Source organism: Pteronotus mesoamericanus, unplaced genomic scaffold, assembly GCF_021234165.1.
Source record: "Pteronotus mesoamericanus isolate MK-2021 breed Mesoamerican mustached bat unplaced genomic scaffold, CSHL_Meso_final contig_20, whole genome shotgun sequence".
NCBI classification, from domain to species: domain Eukaryota; kingdom Metazoa; phylum Chordata; class Mammalia; order Chiroptera; family Mormoopidae; genus Pteronotus; species Pteronotus mesoamericanus.
The window spans coordinates 53,581,221-53,607,459 of NW_026555085.1; the positions used below are offsets into that span (position 1 = coordinate 53,581,221).

General features: G+C 40.5%; 1 protein-coding gene across 1 annotated transcript in view; it reads left to right on the forward strand.

The window, feature by feature from the left end:
- Positions 1-6,663: 6,663 nt before the first annotated feature.
- KLHL32 (kelch like family member 32) overlaps positions 6,664-26,239 on the forward strand; it is a 182,670-nt gene continuing 163,094 nt past the window's right edge. The window contains exon 1 of the mRNA XM_054569737.1: positions 6,664-6,793. The gene's annotated coding sequence lies outside the window, so the exon portion shown is untranslated. The remainder of the gene's footprint in view (positions 6,794-26,239) is intronic.

Below are 26,239 nucleotides of genomic sequence, written 5' to 3' on the forward strand. Positions count from 1 at the left end.
GTGTTTTGAAGCAGTAATAGGGCAGGAGAGGAGATAATAAAAGGAAATAGTAATAAAATTCTTCAGTTAACTCTCCTTTTAAAAGACAGAAGTGGTGAACACCTATTGGTTTTGCTTGTGCCGTATCCCTCGCCCCTCACTGAGGTTAAGAGAAGTTCACTGCTCCTTTTGGGAAATTCTCCTTCCTCATTTCCTCCCCTGTAGTCCTGTTGTTCCCCTCTACCCTCCCCACCCCCACCCCCTTTCCCCAGCACAGTGATAGGCTCAGAACCTAGGCTGGGCCAATTAGGCTCTCCAGGGAATTTGAATCTTGAATGGAGTGATGTTATTCAGGTTCCTGGTCTTTCTCAAGTTCGGCTATTCAGGTTTTCCCTCCCAGTTCTTTGATTCTCTGAGCCACCAGTATCTTCCAATAAGGTATATTGTTGCTGAAGTGACCCAGAATCAGCTTTTGCTGCTTAAAACAGAAGCTAAAGAACTGTGACTGATAAAGGACACTCCGACCAAAATATTGTAACTAGTTTGTCACTATGGCTAAGAGGATCAGGAAACAAAATGGAAACAGAAAATGGTCCCAGAAATTTTGGGTCTATGTTGGCCAAGTGCTGGAAGCTTGGTATCCATTTACTTGTGTTTTCATTTGTTTGATTTTTAATCTTCCACCCACACCACGCTTAGATGCAGGTACAGTCATGTAGTTGTCAATATGGCCTGATTAATTTCAGGACTCCCAAAATGTTTAAGTTTTTCTGATTATGAGGTCTAATTATTTTTTAGTAATGCAGTTAAAACTATAATAATACCCATTTTTACAGGTCCATTCTAAAAAGTGTAACTTTTTATTTATACATTTTAATATTATAAATTTTATTCATGTTCCTCATAAAAGGTAGTAAAGGTAATTTTAAATGAAAGATAAAAGATCCATATCACTCTCTTTCCCAAAGACAATAAACATTTTTTATCTAGGATATTTCTAGATATAATGGATACACTTTTAGCTCCTGGTATCTCTTAGTACCTGGACCTATTGACCACCATTCAACCAAGTGGGCATTTTATAAAATTTGCCTCAGAGAAGAGATGACATTAGAGACGACAGCTTGGGAAGCAAACCAGATTTGCTTCTTAAGCTTAGGAGTTTCAAAAGGCTAAGCCTTGCAGGGAAAGCAGAGTCTCGTGTGCCCAGAAAGTCTAGGGGAAGAACATGATGAGGGGTGAAGCTCCTGGCTGGGGAGGCTGGCTAGGCTTCCCGGAGTTGGGATGATGGCAACATAGTGAAGACTTGAGAAGGGGACTGGCCAAGAAGAATCCCTGAAGAGGAGCAGAGCTGGCATCCAGAGACACCACCCTTCACCACCGTGAGCACTGCCTGTCACCCGGTCTTCATTCAGCTGAACCTAGAATAACGGTTACCTGTGCTAGAGAGTATGCTAGTTTTCCCTCCCATTGGTGTCACACCACAGTCCAACATCGAGTAGGAGAGGACCCTGTCTGTGTCCTGAGAGGGGCCTATCCTGACCGTGTTCATGGCCCAGGGCATTTGCCAACCCCTCTGGCTCCAGGATTCTTGGCAGTCATATGTGGCAGGGAGTGTCCCAGCATCTGTGTGCACATGGGACTGAATGAAGTCATCTTGAGATTTGCCCCCTTCCTCCTGAGTCAGGAAAATGGAAAAACACATTATTACGCACACAGCTCCGTCTTTTCCTCTCTCTTTTCCTCTACTTTTTAAAAATAATATACTGTAATTTTATTTTTTTAAAGATTTTATTTATTTATTCTTTTTAGAGAGACAGGAAGAGAGGGAGGAAGAGAGGGAGAGAAACATCAATGTGTGGTTGCCTCTTGCGTGCTCCCTACCGGGGACCTGGCCTGCAATCCAGGCATGTGCCCTGACTGGGAATTGAACCCGCACCCCTTTGGTTCAGAGGAAGCGCTCAATCCACTGAGCCACACCAGGCAGGGCACAGCCTTTGACTGTGGATTGTTTCTCAGCTGTGTTCTGGAGACACAGCTGTGCTTCTGTCACCCTCTCTATGGAGCTGAGGCCCAGATTTACACCTGTAGCTAAGACCCTTTTCTGAGCTCCAGAGTCTATGCCATGTCCTCCCTTGTCCTCGGGATCGCAGCCATTAACCTTCTGTGTAAGGGCCATGCTCCCTCCTGCCATGGGATTGTAGGGCCTCCTGTTCCCCCGCCTGGAAAACTCCTTTCTGTTCTGTGCTACAGCCTGCAATTTTAGCCACACTTCTACTTTTACACAAACTATATTGTATTATACATATTGATCTTCAACTTGCTTATTTTCCACTTAGTGGTTTATCTTTGCTATCACTTTGTAAAGACCAACCTAATTTTTTTTTTAATGGTCACTCAGTATTCTAACAACTTGATTGGTCCCCGAAGGATGCACTCTAGCTCTCCAGTTGTCTCCTCCTCCACATCCTCCCCTTACCCTTTCCCTCTCCCTCTCTTTCTTTTGGATATCACTGTTTTGCACTTTTGTTTGAGGTAAACCTAGGATACATTCTTAGGCATAGAATTTCTGTACCAAAAGACATGTACATTTAAACAAAAATGAATGTAAATATTGACAAGTTGTCATCTAAAATGTATCCACTTGAATCTCATGTTATTTATCCATATTCTCTCTAACACTATAGGTATTATCATATTTTGACATCTTTGCAAACCTGATACATGGAAAAATATAATTTACTTTAAAATTTGTCTTACCTCATAATGACTAAGAATTCATTTTTGTGTTTTGCTTGTACCTATTTAGTTTTGCAATTAAAATATTCTGTCTTGAGGGTAGGGACTCCTTTCTATTCAATAAATATTTACTAAGCAACCATTATGTCTTGTCGATTAGATTGAATTAGATGGAAAACAACAACAGTGTTTGGTACCAGAGAGTGTGACAGAAAATAGAAACGTCAAAAATGTTAACAGTAAAAGATTTTCCCATGGCATAACTAGTTTTAAGTGGCAGTGGCTCCTGATGAATAGGATGAATTAGCTACAAAATGTACCTTCATTTAATTGAATAAATTAAGGTGCTGGCTAGAGTTATTTTTTATTTTGCACTTGAAATTTGGAGATTATCAGCTAAATGTAATTTTGATTTTGGCACAATTAATAATGATCTGTTTTCTCTGGAAGTACCATAATTAGAAATCTGCTCAGTGACTCCTTAATGTCACTACTGGTTTTTGACAGAAAGCCATGACACTTGCATTAAGAATGACAACTTCTCAATTGCTATGACACAAGGAAGCTATGACAGGTGTTTATTCTGGAGTTGAAGAAGAACCTATGATACAGCTCTCTTTTATAATGTAGTTTTTGGTTAAAATCCAGTCTATTTGGAGACAATTTCAACTCTGCCACAGAGCTTTTAAGAATGCAAATTTTATAAAAGCTTTGATAACACTGGATTTATGCTATCCTTTCACATCTTGGTCCATGGATAAGCTGATGACAGATGGTAAAAAAAAAAAAGAAAAAGCTACAAATACTAGCATGTTCCAAAAATGCTTCTCAAGTTGTTTTAGGAGGCAAGCTGAAAAAAAATGTTCCCTATTCAGCCAAATTCTAGGATAGTTGTTTAAGAAAGTGAAAGTCGCTTCTTTACTGCTAGATCCCAGGGTCTTAAATACAACAGTGTGACTGGGAGCCAGTTCTTAGTGTTTCCCCAGTTCCTCTGACCCCAGCACCTAATTGCCTACGGTAAAAGCATGTTGTGTTTCAGCCATCCACTTTTCTTTCTTAAATCTGGAGGGACTCTGATCAGGGGTCCTCCCTACCCCAGCTAAGGGAGTATCTAACAGCAATAGATTGGGGTCCACCCTTCCCAGCATGGGAGACACCCGATCATGACATTTCTGCCTCTACATTACCCTGCTGTCACTGCTGCTATGCGCTCTGGAGTTGCTCTAACTCCTGCCAGCTTCCTAGCCTGGTTATCTAGGTAGGCTGCCCGTCAATTCTCAGAGTTCCTGTTATTCTCCCTTCAAATTCCTGTTTGCTTAAATTGGGTAGAGTTTTCTGTTGTTTTGCAACCAAAGGACCCACACTCTTTCTTCCTTAGCTTATCTGTCAATAACACAACCAAATGTCTATTTGATTTACTGACAACTGAAAGACCCATATCAATGCTACTACCTAACACATTCTAAGAGCTCAGAAAGATTTTTGTTGAAAAAATGACTAGTAGTCCAAAGCAGAGCTTTCAGGAAGCATTATTTTAAGTTATTTCTTTAATAAGGTAAGACCATATATAATGGTACTCAAGAGAGAAATAGTGCCTATAATCTATTCACTCCCCTAGTACCAGAGTATACTAGAAAACACACTTGTGTTGAGTGTTGTTGGCTAGTTAACAAACTATGGAGTCATATAATTTAGAGAAGCAAAGTTTTTTCAATTAAGAAAACTATAAATCAATCTTATGAAGTCACCTAGGAAAAAAAATTGCCCTCTCTGAACTAGACATTTTCCAAGACATCTAACATACACTTTCTTATTTAATCATCAGTGTCTATGTGTCAGTCAGCAATATTTCTTGAATCCCTAATATGTGATAGATATTGTGCCGACACACAGAAGGAAAACAATAATGAACAAACAAACTCAGCTTGAGCAGTAAGAGACCATTCCACAGTTACACAGATGGTGAGTTGGTGGAACTATGATTATTCTTTTGTGCATATACAGTTATATCTTTGTTCTTTCTATTTAACTGTATTTAATAATAAATAGCTTCTATTTATTCTAAATAAATAGATAATCCAATCCAATATAGATGGGTTTCAAATTTTAAGGACAGCCACCTTAGTGACAAATGCTTCATGAATCTTAAAGGAGTGTTTTACTGACAGCAGTCATTGTCAGTATTTTGGGTTCAAACATGCTTTAACATTTGGTCTTCCGGTAAAACATAACGCCCAATGAAAAACATCTAGTTGCTTATTAAAACTTCGAGAGAATGATACTGCACCCAGTGTTTGCAGTCAGTCTTCCTCCTTCTCCTATCCTTGTGTCCAGGACTGCCAGATAAAGTAGGTCCCCATAATCCTCAAGTCCAAATATTAAGACCGTGGGAATGAAGCCCCAGAAGCCAGCCAGACAGGCCCTAATGGGTAAGGGTGGTGTGCAAAGAACCCCCCCAAACCTGTAGGTCTGAAAGTGGAAAAATTGCGGGACTATTGATTTGAAACTAATGAGAATGTTAAATGCATCTCAATATAGATGGTGTTTCTAGCCAAAGTGTGGAAGAATCCCAGCCTCCAAGATGTGGGTCTTAATATATTGTGAAATTTCATCTTTGCAATATTTTAAACCTTGAACTTGTACAAAGTATAGTTTAATTTAGGCTTTCATCTACCTGGTGGCTTAACGCCACATAGGACAAAGGTTTTTAATTCAAAAGGGGAATATGGTATATTTTCACCTATTAAAATGAGTGGGTAAAACAACTACGGGGCATTTACACAATGGAACATTACTTGGACCTAAAAAAGAAAATTTTACCCTTTGCAACAGTATGGATGGACATGGAGAACATTATGCTAAGTGAAATAAGCCAGTCAGAGAAAGACAAATACCATGTGATTTCACTTACATGTGGAATCTAAGGAACAAACTGAACTGACAAGGAAAATGGGGACAGACTCCTAGATGGTGAGCAGGGCGACAGCCGGGGTACGGCACAGGTAGGCACTGGAGGGATTGAGGAAAAAGGAAAAAGGACTCATGGACATGGACAACAGTGTGGTCATTACTGGGGGCGGTGGAAGAGGGCATAAAAGTACTAAATGGTAATGGAAAACAATACAATGAAGATTAAATAAAAAACAAAAAAATAAAATGATCAACTTTGTGTAAGCATGCGTTTCTGAGCTTATTTTACACAGGAATGATAGGAAACACCCACAAATGGCCCAGGAGTGGGCCAGGACCTGGAAGTTGAGGGTGGTGCTCTGGGGTTTTAATGCTGAACAAGCAGGAACCACACATCCCTCCTCATTCCTCAGGTTCAGGGTTTCCATCCATCCCTGCTGATCCCCTACCATTTCTCAAAGTTACCGTGACGCTGTTCTCAACAGTACCGTAAAGTCTACTATCCTAAGGAGGGCCACTATTTAGCTCCTGCAAAGCGGCCACGTAGGAATAGGGGCATTTTGAACTTTACAAGTCAGTTTGGTCAAGGGAGAGGGAAACAAGGCCAGGGATCCCAAGCACATCCAGGTGGGGCCCCGACGTCTGTTCTCGCAGGTTGCTTGCCAGTCCTGGAAAGGGAGTGTGGGTGCAAGCAGGCGGGTTTCCTGGGTCTCGGTCGTCGCCGGAGAGGCCGCAGCTGAGGCTGTGCATGTGGCCCAGAGTCCCCCAGTGCAGGTGCCTGAGAGTGAGAACTAGGGTGCGCGGAGGAAGAAGACTTCCGGGGAGAGCGGGAGCGCGCCCCAGCTCGCCGCCAGCAACAGGGCGGGAGGGGGAGAATGCGCGGCGTGCGCGCCTCCCTGGCGGCAGGGTGGGGGAGGGGAGCGTGCGCGCGGGCTGGCGGGCCCGAGGGCGCGGGGGCGTGCTTGCGTGCTAGCTTGCCCGAGGGGGGAGGGGGCGGAGCCTCTTGGCGGTCTGAGCTTGCCCCGGGGTCCGCCGAGGTGCGTCTCTAAGCTGACGCGGCTGCTGGGGGACAGAGCGAGCAGTACGCACCACCTGCAGAGCTGGCTGCTGCAGTTTCTTTACTAGGAAACACCGTTTGCCCGCGGGAACGTCCGGGAGCGCGCAAGTACGCACGCACACACACACACACACACACACACACACACAAACGCCACCCCCGCGCTAGCGCGGTCCTTCGTAACTGCATCCCCAAACAAGTAGAGCAAAGCCACTGCGGTTTCTTTTAACCTCATCATCGTGGGGCCATTGTGTATCTGGCAAAGCCCGGTATCTGCGTTGCCGCCTCGGGTATACAACCCAGCAGAACGCTCACCCCATCGGGTAAGTCAGTTTCTCTCCTTGTAACCTGTTCAGGGTCGGTGACTGCAGACCGGAGGGAGACGGAGGATGCAGGTGCGCCAGTGGGGTGAGACTAAGTTGATTGAAATTTCAGGGGCATGCAGCCTCTTCCACCTTCTCCTAGCTGGAGCAAGTACTACTCTATATTACTTATTCTACCTAACCTTGAAGTTGCTACCCCCTCTTCTCTTCTTCCTTCAGCCCAAGATATGCTGTGCTTCTTGGTTGCCAAGGAGACTTGCTTAAACATCAGCCTTGGGACATTTATTGAAAGAACTGGTTTCTTCAATGGTGCTGTTATTTTGATTTTTTTAAATAACAAATGTGCACGGAGGACCGTGTAGTAATTGGGCATTCGTTAATATGTATTCAGGTGACGATTTTATTCAACTTCAAGAAAAGCGGTAACTGCACTATATGTTATGCTTTAAAAAAAGATTGGTCAGATGAATTTTTCAAGAAATGTGTCTTGAATTATAAATTACTCCCATTTTGGTTGATCTTATAAAGAGAAAGCGATTCCAATTAAAATCCTTTCTTCTCTATTTCCACATTAATATCTTGTCGTTCATGCAGCGGTGATTATCTTAGCACTGAAAGCAGAAGATGAATTTATGTGGTTCCCACACAAGGGTGATCTTCAGTTGTAAACTGACCAGAATAGGGATACATATGTGACATTCCTAATGAAAGGAGATAGCAGTCATAACCTAACATCTTTGCTCACATTTCTACATCCACTGCATTATTGTAGTGCAGTTTTCTGCACCTCTTCCCATTTCTGAAATGTTCTTCTTTCAAGTCTCTTATTGATTTTTTGATGTGTATCTATATGCAGGTAGATAAAGATATAAAATGTGTGCCATGGCTTAATACTTCAAATTCTAAGTTTTTGTTGCTCATGTTAAAACTTAGAGGGGAAGGATCCACAGAGAAAGCTCTGTAGATCCTGTTGGTTATATTCTGATGGAGTGGGTCCTTTTCTGGAGCACCGCCTGAGGCCTAAGAAGGAGGCCAGTGCTCTAATCTCAGAGGATCGCCTCACCACTGGACTGTCAGTTTTACCTTGAAGCCTCAGGTGCCTAGTGGGCGAACGCTAACACAGCATTTGAAAGGGCCAGCAATCTGGTAATTACACTTTGCACTAATTCTGTACTTTTATCAGAAACAGAAATGACCTAGGAAAGGTCCAGGGGCACTCAACAATTTACCTTGTTTTCCTTTGATATTTGTTCATCTCTTCTACCTTTTACTAAATGAGATTAGGAAATATATAAAATTCTTTATATTTAGACTTTCAACTGTGTCATACAGAGTATAATAATATGAGGATCAAGGAAGCCAGTTACAACTGAGGTAGGGAGAGGAGATTTATGCAACTGAAAGGGGACTGGGAAATGAATGATGGCAAACATTTTACATTACAGTGTCCAGAGTACTTTTTGTTTATTCTCTTTTTGATCCCCATAACAACCTTGTGAGGTCAAGGAATTATGTTTATTTTAAAGCTGCGGGACCTGAAACTTAGAGTTTGCCGGAGGCCACAGAAAGGGGAAGCCCTTTTTAATATCCGGGCTTTTTGCCTTAAAAAATATCCGGTATGTGCATTTCCAGGGTGTGCACAGGTGAGATGAAGAAGTGGAGCGCCCTGGTGGGAGGCCTGTGGGAGAGGGGGCACGTGGATGGCGGCTTCTGGAAAGCGGAAACCCCGATGAAGGGGGCCGCTCCTACCGTTGCTGATTGTTGCCACAAGTCTAAAAATTCTTCCATAAGGAAAATACGAAGTTTCAAGATTTTTTCATGTGACATGCCCTTAGCTTTAAAAACTGTAAGGACCGCATTATAAGTGTACCAGGGCCACATGTGGCCGGCCAGTGTGCAGTCCACGACTACTGAGGTCTCATTCATTTCTAAGCTGTTTTTCTCTAATAAAATGTTGATGTGAACAAATGCATCCATCATTGTAAGAGTGGTTCAGGGTTTTCAGATTTTGATATTAAAATATCTAAAAAAACTAAAACAAAAATGATTCACCTCTTTTCTTCAATAAACAGGTCCACACTTGTTTTTTGAGGGTTCCTAGGTCCTCCAGCTTACACCTCAGAGAAAAATAAAAGAGAATGATGTGTTCCGAAATAGGAATTTTTTAATCTGGTGAAACAGAAGCATTCATAGTTTAAAACTTCTTATGTTTCTGGCTTAATTTTTGTTCTGGGCATAGAACTAAACAGTATAGAAAGAGTCAGTTGAAGGAAGAGGTGGAATAAAAAGTTGATCTGAAAAAAGGAGCATCCTGAACCTTCCAGTGAAAACTTCCTATTAAGGATTTAAGTAGTTAAAAGCCACCACAGAATACTGCAACATTCCAAAGGAACAAAAACATACATGGGAACTCAAAGGGACATTCATTCCAGGACCCTGACAGAGAAAATTCTGTTTACTGCTTATAATCTTGTAAGGAAGCAAATACCTGTTAAGTAGCTGCCACTTCCTCATGTTTCTACTAAGGCTGTAGAGATGTCCGTAGATTTCTCTGAAGCATACCTAGTAGTCAGAAAGGAGTGTTATTTTACGTTGTTTCTTTTGCGGATCCAACGAGGTATTGTTTAAAGAAAAAAAAAAAAAGCCAGGATTTGGACAGGGACTTATAATCTCTTATTTTAAAAGCATCCTGTAAAAGATGCTTTAGTAATAAATAAATGCTTTTCAGTTTTCAAGTTATGAAACTGTGTTGCACCCCTAAGAAAGAGCTATACAGATATTAGTTAATAATAATTTAACAAAGGCCTGGCTGAATCTTCTGGAGGTAACATCTCTGCCCTCGAGGATTCAGACCAAACTCACCTACTGCTCCTGGCAACTTTCACTTTTCCAGCTCCTTCTGCATACAAGATACTTTCCACAGTGTCTTCACAACATCCCTGTAAGTGGGCATCATATTTCCATTTTACAGATGAAGAGCCCAAGACTATGTGAAGTTAAACTGATGATGAAGGAAAACTTTAAACCTAAGCAGGTCCTCTCACTTCAAATTCATCCTTCACTGCTGATTACCTAATGGAGGTTATAGATATGTGTAGAGTTATGATTTCAAGGCAGTTGTGTGCTAAATGATATAATACATATACGATATTCCATAAAACGCAACACAGGAAAACATTTTAAAAAATACTGATTTTGGAGCTCATATAAGTCTTGTGTAGGAGGATCAGTGCTGGACCTGGATGTCTGAGTTTGATGCTAATAAATGATCCTTTTAGCTGTGGAAAGAACTGCCAGATAATCAGTTGGAAACGTCAATTGAGAGGATAATGTATAAGGCATCTGATACTGATGAATTCATCATTGTAGCTGAAGGCATGACCAGACGGGGGGTGGGGGGCAGAAATAGAGTCTCCAAGATGGAGAGCAGCACAAGATGGAACCGAGGATGTGTGGGAGCGGGAAGAAGAGCACCGGTTGGCGAAGGCCGCTAGGAGGGGAGCTGAAGACACAGGAAAATATGGAGAGTATAGTATGGATTCTTCTGAAAGATGGGAAATAAACAGGGGACGAACCTAGCATTATATTCTTTATACATAGTCTGATATAAAATGAAGTCTACCCATGAACTGTTATGGTATGCCTGCATTCTTAACATCCAACATCTGGCATGTAATTTCCTTTTTTTAAATCCTCACCAGAGACTATGTTTGTTGATTTTAGAGAGAGAAGATGGGGGCGGGAAAAGAAACAACCATTGGTTGCCTCCCTTTTATGCCCCGACTGGGGATTGAATGTACAGCCTAGGTATGTGCACTGACTGGGGATTGAACTCGCAGCCTTTTGTTGCACTGGATGATGCTCCAACTAGCTAGGCCACCTGGGCAGGGCTAATTTCCTTTTTTTTTTTTTTTTTTTTTTTTTTTTTTAATAGCACTTCTCTGTAGAAAGGAAGCCTACATAGATATTTTACATGAATTCAGTTGGAATGGACAAATATCTGGATTTTCAAAAATGGGGAAAGAGATTCTTCAAATTAGATGAAAAAGGAAGAATGTATCAATGTAAACATTTTCTTTTGTAGGGCTTTAAGGATAGGGAGGCTCTTACATATAGAGATTTTAATGTTAGATACACTGTTGATGATGTCTCATATCAGTGGGATGGGTGAGGAGAAATATAAGCTATGTGTTAGCTATTTGAAAATCTATATTCAAACCCAGAGGGAAGCCTTTAGTGGCAGATAAACGGACTCTGCACTCGATTCTGATTGAATCAACATTTTTGTTAGCTGAATGGAAATTTGAAAAAATGTGACAAGCAAGTGGAAGTTAGACTTGTAGTCACGTACTAGATCTGCAATGACTGGTTGGGAGAGCTACCTGTTAGAATGCTGGTCACAAGGTAACAGGATGAAATAAAGTAGAAAACATGTCAGAGCTAGCTAGAGTCCAGCACTGAGGACATTTGCTATGACAGGAATTTTCTTTAAAGTCGGAGGGATTTTCATTCCCATCAGGTCCAATACAGTAGTCCCCCATTTTCCATGGTTTCATTTTCCACAGTTTCAGTTACCTGTGGTCAACTACAGTTCAAAAATATTAAATAGAACGTTCCAGAAATAAACATTTCATAAGTTTTATATTATGCGCCCTTCTGAGTAGTGTGATGAAATCTTGTACTTTCCCACTCCGTTCCTCCTGGGACGTGAATCATGCCTTTGTTCAGTGAATCCAGACTGTATATGCTACCTGCCTATCACTCACTTAGTAGCTGTCTCTGCTGTCAGAGCAGCTGTCAAGGTATGCTAGTACTTGTGTTCAAGTAACTCTTATTTTACTCAATAATGACCCCAAAACACAAGAGCAGTGATGCTGGCAATTTGGATATGCCAAAGAGGAGCTATAAAGTGCCTCCTTTAAGTGAGAAGGTGAGTACAGTACAATGACATATTTCGAGAGACCACATTCACATAACTTTTGCTACAGTATATTGTTATAATTGTTCTGTTTTATTATTAGTTGTTAATCTCTTACTGTTCCTAACTTAGAAATTAAACTTTATCATAGATATGTATGTACAAGAAAACACACAGTGTATGTAGGGTTTGGTACTATCTGAGGTTTCAGGCATCTACGAGGAGTCTTGCAACATATCCTCTGTGGATAAAGGGGTACTGCTGCATTAGCCAATGTGAGTTGCTTTTCACAGATCTATTGAGCAAGTAGTGGAAAACATGAGGAGCAAAGATGTAAGGAGCCTGTCTTTCTCATTAAACAGGCCTTTGGTGACAGTGGAGATAGGCCCGCCTGGCTATGTCTCTGTGTTGGCCAGTGCCTCCCTTCCCCTTTCTTGTCCTTATATCACCGTTCATATTATTTCAGAATATCTTCCAATTTGGAGAGCAGAACTTGAGAATTTTTCCTATAGCATCTTGATTTCCCTCTTATTGGGAATTAATAGGTGGAATTCATTTTGTTCACCTTTTCCCTAGTTTCATCATTTCTAATCGGGTCCTTTGTTCCCATGCCCTTCTGGCTGAGATCTTTAACCTTTGAGAAGCAGAGGAAACACTCAACTTCCTTCATATTTCTTACGTTTTTGCAGCATTACATGTGCACACTGCAATGCATTACTGCATGTAATTTAACTTGATTTAGACATGTGGCACTATAAATTTTGGTGAGGTTTTAAAAAGAACTATGATTTAAAAAAGTAACAGTTTTGCAAACTTGACTTGGATTCGGATTAGTTCCACATATGGCAAAGCACTGAAAGCTGTTAAGTTTGTCTGAAATAGTATTGCAAGATTGAAATTGCCAACCCGATAAGATGATTTTTAAATGAAGAAGGAAAATCTTTGGCAGTTTTCATAGACTCTTGACTTTCTCCTACATGTTTATTTGAGACATAATATATTCTACTTTTCATGCCAGATGAGCCAGTTCCAGTTGGAAGCGGGGTTCCCCTCCGCCCTCCCACAGTACAGCCGGTGTGGCACACAGGGTATCGATGGAAGAAGTTTGATCCTGGCTGATTGTGTCGGTGGGAACACAGTCAATGCTAATGCAACCGACTCCAAGCGCAGTGGAGGAGGCATTTTGCACTGTTTTATGACACAGGTTTTGGTACCGCATTTTAAATTATGACTTGGAAGCCTTGTATTTTGTGAGTTTCAGTTCTTCCCTTGTGTGTGCAAGGTAGCATGGCACAGGAAAAGGACGTGAGCCTTGGGGCCTCGGTTTGAATACCACATCTGACACTTTGGCTCTATCAGTCACAGTTTAGTCGCAAATCCCCTCTAGGTCTCATTTTTCTCATCTCTAAAATGGAATTCTATTGCCTAGATTATAGGACTATTCTGAGATATGCATAGAAAACATCTAGCACAACACCTGGTGCACAGGAAAATCTCAGTACTTACTAATTTCTTCCCTTTGCCTCTTCCCTCCCACCTTTGCCTTCCTAAAAATGAAGGTGGAATTCACTTAAATTTTGTGCACTATGTAAAGTTTCTTAAGCCCCTGTGCCAGCCTTGGAGAGCAGCTGGCCTCTTCCTGTAATACACAGCTTGAGGGAACAGTGGCTGCTTGAGTGGGCTCTCTTGGGGAGAGAGGTGCATGTATCGGGGGTCTGGGTGTCGCCTTTCTGGCAAGCCGCTTCTTCCTCTTTTTCGCAGCTCCTGGAGCCCTAGCCTGTCCACAGGGAAAAAGGGGGAGGGGCCGTTCACTCCTGCCTAGGCAGCCCGCTGGGGCTCTATAGAGAATCTCTTCCGGGGGTCCCCACCTGTATATAGCACAGAGCGGCCCCTTGTGTCCCCTGTGGATTCCCAAAGGCAGCACCAGGTGTCTGGAGGTTACAGACCTCCTAGCATTTCTGTGCTGTCAAGTTCTAGTTGCCTACATCTTTCTAGACAATTAGGGGTTTTCCTTCCTTCAGAATTACGTAGATTCTATGAAAAGGTCAAGAGCTCACCATGCTCAAAGGAAAAATCTCAAATTCACGTTCAAGTTAGATAGAATTAAAGTATTCCCAAAGGGAACACTTTCTTAGTTAAATCTAATTTTTTCTCTTTTTTTTCCTACACCACTATCTGTCCTGTCCTCCACCCCTGATAAGCTACTCTTTGTCCTCACAAGTGGCAGAGTAATTTTTAATGCTTTTTTGATATTGTTTGGGTCTCTGATGACCAAGGAGTGCAGATGAGTGAGTGTGTTTTAACTTTTTTTAAGGTCACCCTCCCAGCTCTGGGGCTCAGGATAATCCAGACAGCACGCATGATGCTGGTGACTTTTGTAGGAGTGATAGCAAAGAACATTTATAGGAAGGTAGCCTGAGCCGTACATTTTAGGAACCTATATACCAAGCTAAGTTCTGTTTTTATATAATTCATCATATAAATTACAAAGCACATCCTTATAGGAAAAACTACTTCTTGTGTGGTAAATGTTCTGTGGCACGTATGAACTTATGTATATGTATCTATGTATTCATATGTATGTGTATGTATTCATTTCAGTGTTTCTTTAAATGTGCTGTGATTTACTAATTCAGATGTAGTTTTAATAGTTAATGAGTAAATTATTTTAGGTACCTACAATAAGAAAGGCTTAGGGAATTGGTAATGCTACATTTGTGATCCTTTGTCAAAATCAGAATATCCTTTATCCTCTATGAATCCAGAAGAGAATATAGTAAAAAAAAAAAAAAGGGTGGGAGGTCAGTATGTAGTGTATATTAATTATAGCGAGGTTTGATTACTTAGGTGAAAACTATGGTAATGAAGATGACATCAATGCTGTATCTTGTGTTTGCATCCAATTTACAGACCAGCAGTTACAAAATCATATTACTGAGGGGGAAAAAGCCAACTTTAAATATGAGCATATTTTCAACCACTTTTTAAGTAAAAGCTGTGGTTATTTTTTTAGAAATTTAGGTTCATAATTGAGGTAGGTATCTGAATAGAAGAGATTTATTTTGATAGAGTCTCTCTGACATTTCCTGAAAGGAGACATTTTAAAAAATATTGTATTTGTGATAGGCAGTAATGTAGATAAAATCCAATAGCCCTTTGGCTACGAAGATTCACTAGTCTCTCCCACACCGACATCGTTGAGCTGATATGGCTGATTGGTTTTTTGAGAATTCAAAGCCTAAAGAAATACGGAATGAAAGCTTTGGTTTTCCTCTTCTGTGAAAACATTAATTACCTACAATCTGATTTAAGTTGGGCACAGCTTATCTTCTTTAGCTTTGGGTCACAAAGCTATCATTTCTTAAAGGTCTTTAATATCACCTACAGATAGCGCTTCCTAATTGATCAAATGCTGTTTGAGAAACTCATACACAGCCTTAAGGCCTTTGTAACAGTATTTAACTTGCTTTGTACTTAAATTCTAATTTGTGAATCTTAGTGTCTTCTGTAGGGGTTTATGATAAATTTCCCTTTTCTGACCTTAAATCTTTCACATATTTATCAATTTTTTTATTTCTGTGTCTCATGTTGTTTTATCAATGTTTATCACCAGAAATCTGCAGTTAATTTACTGTCATTACATTATGTTAAAATGGAGTGCTAATATACTTGATGTCTGTAACCGTCAACAGGTTTGAAGATGTGTCTGCAATTCTTTACCCAGCATATTCTCTCCTTGTAGCCAAGTGTTTGGTGAGCATGGACTTGGGACAGGAGGAGTTAGTTACATGGTTTAACTGGGCAGTAGCATCAGTTCAACCCCTTGAAAATGAGGACACACTTTACCTCTGGACCTAATGGGCATGACATTCCCAGACCCTCTAAATATGTGCCTTAATTACAGTATTTTTATTTTTGGTCACAGTGTTCTTGGGATTCTTCTGCTTCCTGTATATTGACCTCTTTTTGGACAATTATATCCTCTGATTGCTTCCAAATTTTGTTGCCATCATTCTTTGCTTATGTGCAAACTTCAATGCTTCATTAAGTGGCTCTTGGTATACTGTTCTTTTCTTTGATGAGGAGACAGAGGCAAGGATGTAAGGGGACCTCTAGCATGTCAACGTTAATTGAGCCTGCTTCAAGGGTTGGACCAACTCTTGATCAAAATATTTAGGAAACCCTGATCTCAGTGAGTCAAGAACTTTTTTTTTTTATTGTTCAAATACATTTGTCTCCATTTCTCTGCCACCACTTTCCCCTGCCCCACCCACTCCCACCTCCCACCCGCAATCCTTCCCCACTTTGGCTTTGTCCCTGGGTCCTTTATACATGTTCCTTGACTTGACCCTTCCCCTTCTTTTCCCTGTTACCCCCCTCCCTCCTTCCTGCTCATTTAAAACCTTTTAAAGGATCAGGTGCCTCTTTTCTTTTTAGCCAGAGTCTCATGGTTGACCTCAGGGATGGGAACGTGCTGAGAGCTGCAGGACAGGCTCTTCCTATGTGGTAGCACAGCCGCCAGCAGCATCCCGGGCAGGGAGGAGGAGCCTCTCCTGGGAGCCCGCCACTTTTCCTCCCTGGCTAACTCCCAGGCTTCCCAAGAGCAATGCCAGAGTTGATAAGACCTTTTCTGAAGACAGCTCCCACCTGTGCCTTCTTGGGTCACAGAGCAGAATTGAAAAAAAAAATCATTGGTTGCCTGTCTGTGGGGTAAAGTGAGACTGGGGAAGGGCACAGTGAGGTGGGTCAGGAGAGTGGGAGCAGTCGGAGTCATATTTCTTGAGTTTCCAGCTCTGCCCGTGGGCGGGGTGGTGGTGGCTTTATTTCAGAACGCTGTGCTTAAGTCTTCCTCTCTATAAATTGGGATGACATTAAGATTCATGAGAATAAACTGAGACATATTTTCAAAATGCTCTGTTTATATTAAACGTGTTCTGTTACTGTTTTTGATTGGCCATTCTGAACACTTGCTTTAGAAAATCATGTATTCTGGGAACTTGTTTTAGAAAATCATATATTAGCACTCTTCTGCAAAGAAGTCCAGTCCAGATGTTTGCAAGCAGGCTGACCTTCAGAATGCCCTTGGAATTGTTTTTAAAACACATATCCCCAAAGCCTCTACAGTTATCATGTTGGAACCTGCATTGGTGCTGAGCCGCCGTGCACTGCTAAACCTTCCCAAAGGGATTCCAATGATAGGTCTAATTTGGGAGCCGTGGGTCTGGGACCTCAGTGACCTGCTCACACTCTACCTCTTATTGCTACCTCCCAAGGACAAGCTGTGCCACCTGGATCTGGGCCTCCGCTTTCTCCTCATTTACACTTAACAAAAAATAGCAAGTCACATCAGTTCTGAGGTCACCCAGCTCTGGACACTCAGGGGGCGTTTAGACATGGCAGGCAATTGCTTTACTAATCACTTGCCCTGTCTGGAGAGAAGTCGTGATGTGTGATTAACATCTTTACTACTGAAAGAGAAGTTAGGATTTTCCACTCAAATTTTTGTACAGCTCTCAGATGGATTGCTGTAGAGAGCATCTTTATAAATGTCCTTGTTGCGTTGTCCAATATTGAAGTAGATTGATTAAAAATGTACATTTCAGTATAAGAGAAAATCAGACGCTTTTTATTTTATGCCTTTTTTTTTTTAGATTAAGAGCATTGATGGCGATTACATGGCATTATATAAACCAACTGAAGAATGCTATCTCTATTGTGGATAAAATGTTATGAATCATTGATTAGCAGGTCAGAAGACAGAGTAATATAGATCTTTGTGGCATAGTATAGATTTTGGGGGCAGAGAAGGTACAGTTTTGAATTGTCATTTACTCTTTAGTTTTGGGAGGGTTAAGAATGTGCTTTTCAGGTGTTTAATAGGCTTTGACATTTAATATTCTGTCCTTAGAGATTGGCTGAAACAGAGTGTGACTCTATGTGCGTGCATCTTTTGTGGCGGAGGGGAATTTGATGACTTTCTAAACTATCATGATCTTAAAGCATCAAAACATTTGAATCTCAGGCATTTTGAGTTGATATACAAATGTTAAGCACTAATATATAGATAATGAGAAAAAGAAGCCTGTCATTAGACTACTTGTGAAATTATAAATAAATTTTAGACATGTTTGAAAATAATCAGAGTTATGCATGGTGAGGATGTTGCCTAATTATAACTTTGAGAGAAGTCATTTTGAGGTGTGTGTGAGAGAGAAGGGCAGATACCATATTTATATTTATTTGACCCTGATAAATTTAATCATTGTTATGACTATTGTGATGGTTTCTCTGATAATGTGTCAGATACAAACAAGCTTAATTTCTTGCAGGAAAAATCAGCTGCTGGAAGACCTTTTTGTAAAAAAAAAAAAAAATTTAATGCTTGGGAATTTTTTTGAATTGAAGAGAAAGTCTTTTGACCTAAAGGAAGACTGTTTCAGAACTGGAATTTTTTAATTGAGTTACCTTTCCCTCCCTAGAAAATCAGGTGAAATGCTGTGTTTAGAAGTTTGCTAAATTAAAGTCAGGTTGAATTCTCCTGCCTTTTATGTCAGGGACAGGAAAGAGATAAATACAGATAGAGATAGAAAGAGAGAGGAGGAGGGTAAAGGTAACTAAAAAATTGGATGAGTTGGTTTTGAGGCTGCAGCTTCAATTAGGTGGTTAGCACTTGCCCAGTCTGCCAAAATCATCTTTTTGTCCATCTGTGCCAAATTATAGGAAGTAATGACCTTGGGCACGGCTGCTGAGTTTAGTGTGTATTTCTAACTCATGAATTAATGATAATGATCACATAGAGAAGTCCAGCGACCATATGTGCAGAATAGAGAACCAAATACAAATGAATAGATTTACAAGTATAAGAAAGAAAATCTGTATTTTACATTGTGAAATGAGAGTAGGTGTTATTTAAATCTCCAAATAGTAATTTAACCTTGCTACCTTCATATCTTTATAGTAGCTTTTTCTTAAGGAGTAATAATTACCAAGAGAGACTGGCCTTGCCTTTTGGCACTTCTTTGTGATACTTCTTGCTTGGACATTTCACTTTGACATTGGTATTTTTATACGAGATGGGTTGCATTAATATGTATCAACATCCATTGATTGGATTGGATCTTTTTCCAGGTCAGCTGGCCCCTTTAAGGAGAATCACTCAGGGGTGATTGACTGCCATTTGGTGTCACTGTACTTTTTATTGGTTAACTTGGACCAGCAGAAAGGCCTTTTCAGGCAGGTTAAGTCTAATGTCATAGAAGGATCATTAAGAAGTTACAAGAATATAAACTGGTCAGTAGTCACAAGGGTTAAAAAGAAGGCCAAGAATCAGAATTTTAAATACATTTCTACATTTTGCATGGTCTATTCATGTCTAATGAATGTATTAGAATGAAATCTATCTTATAGTGGAATTGATCATTCAAAGAAAGTTACCAAAATTTTGTGTAGTGATTTTGCCATGTATAATACAGCTAAGGAGCAAGTCATCGATACATACTTTTTAATTTTTCTTTCTCCAAACCTGCCTCTTCCAGAGCTTCCCTATCTTTTGTTGCTGAGGACTCAAACCTTGGAGTTATCCTGTTTTCTTTTCTCTCACAACTCACATCCAAGCAGTCAGGAAATTGTGTACCTTCAAAGTATACTCAGAACCTGACCCTTTCTCCCTACCCCCCGCTGCCACCCTTGTCCCAGTCAGCATCACCTCTTGTTTAACTTAGTGCAGCAGATGCCCACGCTGGTCTCCTTGGCCTCCCACACTCTCTTCTCAATACACCAGCCAGAATGATCCTTTTAAAACTAGAGTTAGGTCACCTTACTCTTTTTCTTAAAACTGCAGTAGCTTCCATCCCAGAACACTCTCAACACCATCTATTCAGAAATTGGTAGCATTTTTATATACCAATAATGAACTATCAGAAAGAGAAATTAAGAAAACAATTTCATTTACTATTGCAACAAAAAATAAGGTACCAGGGAATAAATTTAACCAAGGAGGTGAAAGCTCTGTACTTGGAAAATTTGTAAGATACTGAAGAAAAGAAAATGAGGAAGATACAAATAAGTAGAAGCATGTAAGATGCTCATGGATAGGAATAATTAACATCCTATGTACATACTGCCCAAAGCAATCTACAGATTCAACACAATTCTTATTAAAATACCAATGACATATCTCACAGATCTAGAACAAATATTCCAAAAATTTATACAGGACTGCAAAAGACCCCTAATTGCCTCAGTAATCTTGGGAAAGAAGAACAAAGTTGGAGGTATCACACTGCCTTATATGAAGCTATACTACAAGGCTGTCATTATCAAAACAGCTTGGTATTGTCACAAGAACAGTCATTTAGATCAATAGAACAGAATAGAGAGCCCAGAAATAAATCCATGCTTCTATGGTCAATGAATATTTGATAAAGGAGTCAAAAACATACAGTGGGGGGTAAAGGCGAGTATAAATGGTGTTAGAAAAATTGGACAGATACATGTCCAAAAAAAAAAAAATGAAATGACCACCAGCTTACATCATAGATAAATAAACTCAAAGTGCATTGAAGACTTAAATGTAAGTCGCAAAACCATAAAAATCCTAGAAGAAAACATAGGCAGTAAAATTTCAGATGTTTCTTATAGCAGTATTTTTGCTGATACATCTCCTCAGGCAAGGCAAAGGATAAAAACAACAACAAATGGGACTACATTTTCCTGCACAGCAAAAGAAACCATTGACAAAATGAAAAGGGAACCCACTGAATGGGAGAACATATTTACCAATAAATATCTAGTAAGGGGTTAATTTCTAAAATATATAAAGAACTTGTACAACTTAACACCAAGAGACAAACAACCCAAGTTAAAAGTGGTCAAAGGACCTGAATAGCCACTTCTCCAAAGATGACACACAAATGGTCAATAGATATATGAAAATATGCTCAACATCATGAATCATTAGAGAGATGCAAATTAAAACCACAGTATGGGATTTCCTCAAAAAATTAAAAATGGAACTGCATTTTTACCAGTGATTCTGCTTCTGGGAATATATCTGAAGAAGCTTGAAACTAATATGAAAGAATATATGCAGCCCTATGTTCATTGCAGTGATATTTATATTAGCCAAGATCTGGAAACAGACCAAGTGTCCATCAGTAGATGAGTGGATAAAAAAAGCTGTGGTACATTAACACAGTGGAATACTACTTGGCTCTAAAAAAGGAAATCTTACCTTTTGTGACAACATAGATAGACCTGGAGATTTATGCTAAGTGAAATAGGCCAGTCAGAAATAGACAAATACTATATGACCTCATATATATGGAATCTAATGAACAAATTAAACTGATGAACCAAATAGGAGCAGAGGCATGGATACATGAAACAGATTGACAGCTGTCTATATATATAAATAAAAATCATGTGGACACAGACAACGGTGTGAAAATAGAGAGAAAGGAGGGTGGGGGTAAGTGGAGGTGGACAAAGGGTGAATAAATGGGAATGGAAAGAGACTTTGTTTAGGGTGATGAACACATGACGCAGTGTACAGGTGATGATTTGTGAATTGTACACTTGAAAACTATATGGTTTTTGAACCAATGTCACCCCAGTAGATTCAATAAAAAAGAATTAACTATACTTAATTTGTTTCAATTTTTTAGTTTTCTGAGTAACTTAGATATATTTTCATCAACTGAAACTACATTTTCATTTTCATTTTTCATTTCTTAGAAACATTTTCATCTGAGGAACACTGATTTTATTAAGCAGAAAGGGTTGCAATCAGGTGAAAATTGTAAAACAATTCAGGTGAAGACTGGATGTTGTAGTCAACTTCGCATAACCAGGGGTGTCCAATCTTTTGGTGTCTCTGCGCCACACTGGAAGAAAAAGAGTTGTCTTGGGCCACATTAAATACATCACAACACAAAGTTCATAATGTTTTAAGTAAATTTATGATTCTGTGTTGGGCTGCATTCATTGCATGTGGCCCACAGGCCACAGGTTGGACACTTCTGGAAGCCGCTCTTACAAACACTTCCCAAAAAAGTGAACCCTTGGAAAGTACCTTCTCAATCTTCCCCTCTGGAGCCTCTGCAGGGTTCCCTGCCAGATAAGGGCAATGGAGGATGTCAGCTGCTCTTTTTCTCTTTTTCCCCTTTACCAATTTGTCCCACCTGCACAATGAGAAGACCCCAAGGAAAATTTGCCACACTTTTTCTCCTGATCTCTTAGTTTTCCTGTGTGGGGGTGGGGATGGGGGTGGGGTGTGTGTGTATGGTGTGTGTTTGTGTGTGTGAGATGAGGGTTGGATAGAGCAAGTGGTTGGTGGTTGTCTCACACTTTGAGAATTTAATAAATGGTGCTGATCTCATGTCCTGTACACAATGCATGTATACATATAGATGCAGAATAGGAGTGGTATATCATGGCCGGTGCTCTGGGTACACCTGAAGTCTGTTCATGGATCCCAGGTTAGAATATTCTGGTGTGACCTGTCCTGGGCATCAGGATCGGAAGGAACTTCCTGAGCCACATGTTATCACTATATTCCAGCATTCTCCTACTTGACAGCTGTTGGTGGCTGCACAGTTTGCTGCCTGAGGTCAGCTGGCCCCGCTTATCCTGGTCACCGCAACCTGATGCTACTTCTGGCATGGATGCTGTCCTCCTCACTGTTCTTCAAGCTCATGCCTTATCCCCTGGCACTCTTCTTCACTTCTCTCTCAGTCCAAAATCTGTGCACCAACATTGAGCTCAGTACTCATTTCCTCCATGAAAACTCCTGATTAGCCCTACCATACAATATTTTTCCTTATCTTAGAAGTCCTTATCTATTCCACCACTGAGTTTGCTACAGAGCTAGGTAGTGTTGCTTTCTGTTCTTGGTCATTTCGTGTCTTTCCTTAATTAGAAAGCATATCAGTGGTAAGAGCTATGTTTAACGTGTTAGTGCTAGAAAGGATGTTAGTTTCGAGGTCCTCAACCTTTTGTCCCACCTCAGCAAGTCAGTAGCAGTGACCTGCTGCAGCTGTGTGAGTGTGTGTGCATTAAGATTATCCACCCGGTCTCATAAGAATCTCAAGGAGGGAGGGAAAGAGGTGAGCTCATAAAGTGGAAAAAAAAACAAAAACAAAGAACAAAACTCGTCCCAGGCGATTCTGATGCCACCACCTCCCTGCCTACTTCTATCATTAATCCTTTGGTGTCCCCATTCCACAGAGAATGACTCACTACTGCAGAATGGCTTTGGAGCTAGCCTGAATAATATGTAGGCACCCTGTCTCTCCTCTCTTCCTTGCTTGCATGCTGTGGTTAAAAATTAAATTAAGCACCCAGCGCCAGAGATGTAGAGGGACAATAGGCCAAAAGGGAAAAGAGAGAAATGAGGTGGATTATCCATGCCCTTCTCTACCTATACACACACACAAACCTTTAGCTCCACATACACACTTATGCACACACACCTACACATGCACACTCACACACATTCTCATTCCCTTTTCCTGAGGTAGGGACTATGATGGGCTGATTAATCTTTTTCTCAAAATAGGTTTGGCTTATTGTAGGTGCAGATTTTATATTCCTCAGGAACCAGTTCCTAAAGGGCTTGATCTCCTGGTGTTCACCCAGGATTAATGCTGTTGTAGCATGATTTTTACTTCTGTTTCAAAGGAGGAAAAAAACTTCATACTACTCTCCCAGGAGATTGCTGTCCTGCACACAGGCTAACACCCGTTTTTCCTGTATGTGCTGACCCCCGAAGCTGTATAATTTCACATAGGCTATAAAGAACTCTTCAAAAACTAGTGATTTAGTGGGATCACTCTACCTTTCACATGAGAAAGCAGGCACCCAGGGAAGCCAACTGGCTTGGGCAGGTGACTAGCAGAGCTGGGCTATCACACAGGTCTCCCGAGGCCTTGCCCTCACCGGTTGGACTTTTTTGGGTTTACGACCACTATGCTCTCATACAGTAAACATTTCATAAGCCTTCAGTTCTTTGTACAGTTAATTCCTTTGAGCTTCCTGCTGTTTTTCCCTTGCCATATGCACAGACACTCAGTCACCACAGCCATCTGGGGAAGGGAGAAGGCCTATCTGTTAGAGAAACAAGTATGCAAATGCATTCTTTCTATAATTACTCAAAATGAAGGTTGTTGAAGGTATGATTTATTTAGCCAGTTCTACAGATCTAGATTCAAAAGCCATTCATTCTTTCTCAATCTGTGGTCTCACTTTCCAGCATGTGTCTCTGACTTTTGTAGCTCACTGAAAGCTAGTATAACATTGGCATTAATTTGACCCCCAGCTGTATTCTTTCCCTGTCAGTTCCTGTCCTCCAGGCTGTTGCTCATGGTTGTATCAAAGATGGGAGCAGCTGGAATCAGATGCCTGTGATTATTAAGACAGTAATTACTGATCATGCCAACACCAACAATATTAACTGGAACTTAAATAATTGAAAATGTTACCTAAGAGGCAAGCTTAAACCAAGGTGTTAGAATAAGATGCATTATCAAGGATTGTCCTAGCAATAGTAAAATGTTTTCATTCTTGCTTTATTCAGATATTCTGGCTAAAAATGTTCTGTAGAGATAATAAACTTCCTTGATTTCAACCACTTGTCTTTTTAAACTTTTTTTTATCAAATAGAATTGCGCAGTAGGATCTGGAGGATGCTATTTTGGTTTTCTTAGATACCTCAGGTTATTAGGAGAGAAATGCCCCAACTGCCACAATAGCAACATGAGTTTGGTGGAGCTGCACCTCATTGTTTAGAAAATACTTTCAAACTTATCATTCATTTAACCTCAGTGGAAGTATTGTAGAGGAGATAGTTTCTACTCCACTGTGATGGAGAAGTAAATGTTGCCTGAGAAAGGCAAAATGATTTGCCCAAGTGACACAAATAATAAGTTATGAGGTTGGGTTACTCTGTAAGAGTTGTTTATGATTTTATAACACTTTCCAAATCTGTGAGGTGGTAGGAAACTCTATAATATACACTTGCTATATTTCTCATTTTTTCCAAAAATGTTTTCTTTGGTGGGATCTTCTAAATCTACTCTTCCTGAGAAGAGTAAATAGTCACAGGAAGGAAAGAAACTCTTCTAATAGACAAAGAATGTTCTGCATTGGAAGAACCATCTTTGCTCTTAAATTCTTAATACTAAGAAGATAACACCTCTTTGAAAACTTGTACACATATGAGGTGTAACTTCTGCCCTGTATTGAATAGTTTCAATATTTTTGTACTGAATTTGTAGATCTCTTATGAACTACCCTAAGTAGTTTTATTTTAATTTGGAAAGTAGGGATTTCCTTGAGAAATTTGATGTAGCTTCCCATATTTTATTTTTTAATTTAATTTAATTTAATACATTTTTTTTTGTTTATTTTTAGAAAGGAGAAGGGAGGGAGAGAGAGAAACATCAGTGTGTGGTTGCCTTTTGAGCACCCCCTACTGGAGACCTGGCCTGCAACCCAGGCTTGTGCCCTGATAGGGAATTGAACAGGAGACTCTTTGGTTCACAGGCTGGCACTCAATCCACTGAGCCACACCAGCCAGGGCCCATATTTTATTTTTATTTGTTGCTGTTTTTAATCATCGCCCTTCATTGCAGCACACTGCTGGGCCAGCTCTTTGTGTGAGTTGTGGGCAGCCCATAGCTGGGCTAACTCCAATACTTTCCAGTGTTCACCCTGATGCCACTTAACCCCAAACTATGCTTTCCTTCCAAAGAACTGGAAGCCCACATCCGTTTCTCTTAGATAAGAAATCCCAGCATGTTTTCTAAGATTGGGGATATCAGGAGAACTTGTGGGGTGTGCCCTTCTGGAGATCATAGACTTTGTGGAGAGAATAAAAGCTTAAGAGCTTAGTTTTAGTGCAAGAGGCCAGTGTGAGAGCTAAAGGTTGGTTCCAAGTACAGCACAGTGTCTTCTACCCAGGTTTTCTCCTCGCCCAAGTCTACCTGGACTTAAGCCCAAGTTCTAGGAAGAGAGAGATTCTTTACAAAGAGCAGGGAAGATTAAAGAGCATTGTTGGACTGAAACCCCCATGGCATCCTGAGGGTATGGTGGCATTGGTGAATGGGACAGTGCTGGCATTTAGAATTTTGGTCACTTTTGGAAAGGGTACACATGGGCAGTGACTCCTTCAAAGAATTGGCTTTGTAGCATCTGGCAATGTCCCAGATTTTACTGCCATCCTCAATGATTTTGTCATGAACCTAGGCCCCTTTGCGATCCATTTCAATGGATTCAACAGCAAGCGTTGATGCACAGAGTGGACAAATAAGAATA